Genomic DNA, 4313 nt, shown 5'->3' with positions numbered 1-4313 from the left:
TCTACTAAAAGAATAGAAAGAAATTATATGGACAACTAAAAATATATACAGAAAAAATTAGCTGGGCATGGTGACACATGCCTGTAGTCCCAGCTACTCAGGAGGCTGAGGCAGGAGAATTGCTTGAGCTCAGGAGTTTGAGGTTGCTGTGAGCTAGGCTGATGCCACGGCACTCTAGCCTGGGCAACACAGTGAGACTCTGTCTCAAAAAAAAAAAAAAAGATTGCCTTGGCAGTAGGGTGTACAATGGATTGGTACGGGAGAGGAGAGGCATAGAAGCCTAATGAAGGACATAAAAACGACAACTCCCATTTATTGAGAGCTCACTATGAGCCAGTATGATAAATGTTTTATGCGCATTATTCTGCTTAATCTTCACAAGTCCATGAGGCAGGAGCTATCATTATCTTTAGTTTATCTAGAGGAAAATGGAGAAGGTTTGTAGAAGTTACTTACGAGCCAGGTTCTTGGCCATGTGACTGGTTCAGTTGCACAGGGCCTGGCATTTGCTTTAATGCTCTGCTGTTGCCATATTGAAATTCTTCATTGTTAAACAAAGGGCCCTCATTTTCTCTTTGCACTGGGCATCACAAACTATGTGGTTAGTCCTGGTCTAATAATTTTGCCTGTGGCCACACAAGTAATAGATTTTGGAGCAGGGATTTAAGAGTCCATGTCCTCTACCACTCAGCTATGCTGCACTAGCCCATGATCCAAGAACAAACCAGTGAGAGAATGTGAAGGAGAAGGGATGGATTTGAAAGAGACTGTCAGAATTAGTACTGACAAAGTTTAGAAGGTTTTGTTTTCCAAATTATAATAATTTTGTTGTCAAAACTTTTTTAGGATTTTACAAGATCTTTTAAAATAACCAGAGATTTGCTATTGTGAAACACCTTCTGCTATATCATTAAGAGTGCTGTTACCTGGCCTTGCTAGCTGGGGATCCCAGAGCTTTACTGCTGTCAACAATGTGGTATTGCAAGAATTTATTTTGCTGTTTTAGGAATCAAGCTGCTTTTTTTTTTTTAATTTTTAAATTTGCCCTTAAGTTTTACACTTCCTAAGTTACTTCTTTCTGTACTCATTGAAAAAAATGGATTGAAAAACTGTCTGACTAATATGCCCTAGTTTTTAATAAGAGATTTTTATAGAAAAAATTCTTATGAGAACAGTCAAATAATTGGATTCAAAGATATTTTTAGAATAATATTAATTTATAGGGTGAAAAATTAGAACCCAAATGCATAGTAGTTATGAATGTATATGTATCTCCAAAGAAAATCTGGCAGATTGCTGTAATTTACTCCTACGGAATCCGGCTGTATAGACAAGTAGGTAAAGAGTACTCAAGTCTCCGGAATCACAGAATCTTAAAACACAATATTTTCATAAAACCCCACATTTTATCAGTAGTAGTGATATAATTACATATGGTATTGTATAGTCCACATGGTAGTCTTAGGAAAATTGTTCAAAATTATTATTTTAAAATATATACAGGCATACCTTGGAGATATTGCAGGTTTACTTTCAAACCATCACAATAAAGTGAGTCACACAAATTTTTTGCGTTCCCAGTGCATATGAAAGTTATGTTTACATTATTCTGTAGTCAATTAAATGTGTAATAGCATTATATATTAAAAGGTACATACCTTAATTCAAAATACTTTATTGCTAAAAATGCTAATGATCATGTGAGCCTTCAGCAAATTGTAATCTTTTTGCTGGTGGAGGGACTTGCCTCAAGGTTGATGGCTGCTGACTGATTAGGGTGATGTGGTGGTTGCTGAAGGTTGAGGAGGCTGTGGCAATTTCCTAAAATAAGACAATGAAGTTTGCCATGTTAATTGACTCTTCCTTTCATGAAAGATTTCTCTGTAGCATGAGATGCTGTTTGATAGCATTTTACTCACAGTAGAGGTTTTTTCAAAATGGGAGTCAATCCTCTAAAACCCTGATGCTGCTTTATCAACAAAGTTTATGGAATATTCTAAATCCTTTGTTGTCGTTTCAACAATGTTCACAGCATTATCATCAGGATTGGATTCCATCTCAGGAAACTGCTTTCTTTGCTCAGCCATAAGAAGCAACTCCTCATCCCTTCAAGTTTTATCATGAGATTGCGGCACTCCAGTCACATCTTCAGAATCGACTTCTATTAATAATTCTAGTTCTCTTGCTATTTCCATCACATCCACAGGGACTTCCTCCACTGAAGGCTTGAACCTCTCAAAGTTATCCATGAGGGTTGGTATCAATTTTTTCCAAACTCCTGTTAATGTTGATATTTTGACATTCTTGCATGAATCAAATATTCTTAATGGCATCGAGAATGGTGAATCCTTTCCAGAGGTTTCCAATTTCCTTCACCCAAATCCATCGGAGGAATCACTGTCTATGGCAGCTACAGCCTTACAAGATGTATTTTTTAAATATAAAACTTGAAAGTCAAAACTACTCCTGGATCCATGGGCTACAGAATGGATGTTGTATAAGCACTCATGAAAACAACATTAATCTCCTTCTACATCTCCATTAGAGCTCTTGGGTGACCAAGTGCATTATCAATGAGCAATAGTCTTTTGAAAGGAATCTTTTATTTTTTAGCAGGAGGTCTCAACAGTGGGCTTAAACTATTCAGTAAACCATGCTGTAAACATGTGCTGTCATCCAGGCTTTGTTGTTCCATTTACAGAGCATAGCAGAGTAAATTTAGCATAATTATTAAGGACTCTAGGATTTTCAAAATGGTAAATGAACATTGGCTTCAACTTAAACTTACCAGCTGCATTAGCCCCTAACAAGAAAGTCAGTGTTCTTTGATGCTTTGACACCAGGCATTGACTTCTCCTCTCTGTGAAAGTCCTAGATGGCATCATTTTCCAATATAAGGCTATTTCATCTACATTGAAAATCTGCTGTTTAGTGTAGCCACCTTTGTCACTGATCTTAGCTAGATCTTCTGGATAATTTGCTGCAGCTTCTCCATCAACAATTGCCACTTTACTTTGTACTTTTATGTTATGGAGGTGGTGTCTTTCCTTACATAGCATGAGCCAACTTCTGCTAGTTTCATACTTTTCTTCTGCAGCTTTCCCACCTCTCTTAGTTTTCACAGAATTGAAGAGAGTTAGGGCCTTGCTCTGGATTAGGTTTTGGCTTAAAGGAATATTGTGGCTGGTTTAATCTTCTATCCAGACCACTCAAACTGTCTCCATATCAGCAATAAGTCTGTTTTGCTTTCTCATCATTCATGTGTTCAGTGGAGTAGTGCTTTTAATTTTTTTCAAGAACAGTTAAAATTTTGTGATCTGTAAGACCTAAGGGAAGGCTACAGATAAAGGTATGATGCAGGTTCTCCTAGAAACAATGCAAGCTGAGCAGAAGCTTCAAAAAATAGATGGAGCCTAGTTTTTGTTTGGAATCATCTTCCTTGTTCCAATACTGCTTTAACCACCTCTTGGTGTCTCAGCTAAGAATGCCTGTCTCAGTTCAACCTGGAAATACACCATAGGTGCTTGCTGCTGCTGAGAATACTTCGGGTACAACTGACACTCTTGGTTGCTCAGTCAGTCTGTCCTGCGTTTGACTTGGACTTCCACCTGTGGCACGTGCTGTTCTGTAGTCCATCTCAGGTATAAGTGATCCCTTGCTTGCTCCATCGCGTCACTGACCGCTCCTCAGGCTGAGGTGTCAGGCATCTCTGGCAGCCACCTTGCTCTCACATTTATCATATTTTCAAGCAAGTCAAAAATAAAACCCATTTCTGATATTCACTATGCTAATTAGCAAACGTGTTGTGGATCAAGATGGTGATAATAGACATCCTTGTGATAGCTGCATCTGGAGTGTGGTCTTTCTGATGTATTGCTACCTGACCACCATTGCAGCGTAGAATTCTTAGTTTGGACAACTAGAATTGGAGCTTGAACCAGCACATGCATAATATCATATTGTGTATGCTGAAGTAGGTTAAAGACATTACAGCAATCATACGAGTAGTCTAGTTTCAGCCTGCAGAATTTCAATTTGCTGCTTTTGATATATAGGAATTTATCCCTGCTTTCTAGAAGTTTCCATTCTAGCAGGGGAGAGGCATCATTTGAGTAAGAATAAAAGGATAGAGGAATAGAAAGATGATTGTGTTCTGGGAAGACACCACAGAGTGTGCAGCCAGATGGAAGAAGCAGTGGTGCCTTCCCCCGTACAGACCATAGAACTGGGATGGAGACAGGATGTAGTGGTGATGGAGACCTTTAACTGCCAAGTGACTGCTGGAGTCCCACTCTGCTAATGGTGGTGCATCT

At 38.6% G+C, this 4313-nt stretch overlaps 1 pseudogene; it reads right to left on the bottom strand.

Moving 5' to 3' along the window:
* Positions 1-3455: 3455 nt before the first annotated feature.
* LOC138395838 (SNRPN upstream reading frame protein-like) lies at positions 3456-3668 on the bottom strand (annotated as a pseudogene).
* Between the last annotated feature and the right edge of the window lie 645 nt (positions 3669-4313).

The sequence above is a fragment of the Eulemur rufifrons genome, chromosome 15 (assembly GCF_041146395.1).
Source record: "Eulemur rufifrons isolate Redbay chromosome 15, OSU_ERuf_1, whole genome shotgun sequence".
NCBI lineage: Eukaryota > Metazoa > Chordata > Mammalia > Primates > Lemuridae > Eulemur > Eulemur rufifrons.
Note: the sequence above shows the minus strand (reverse complement) of the source record. Positions and strands in the feature narration are given on the sequence as shown.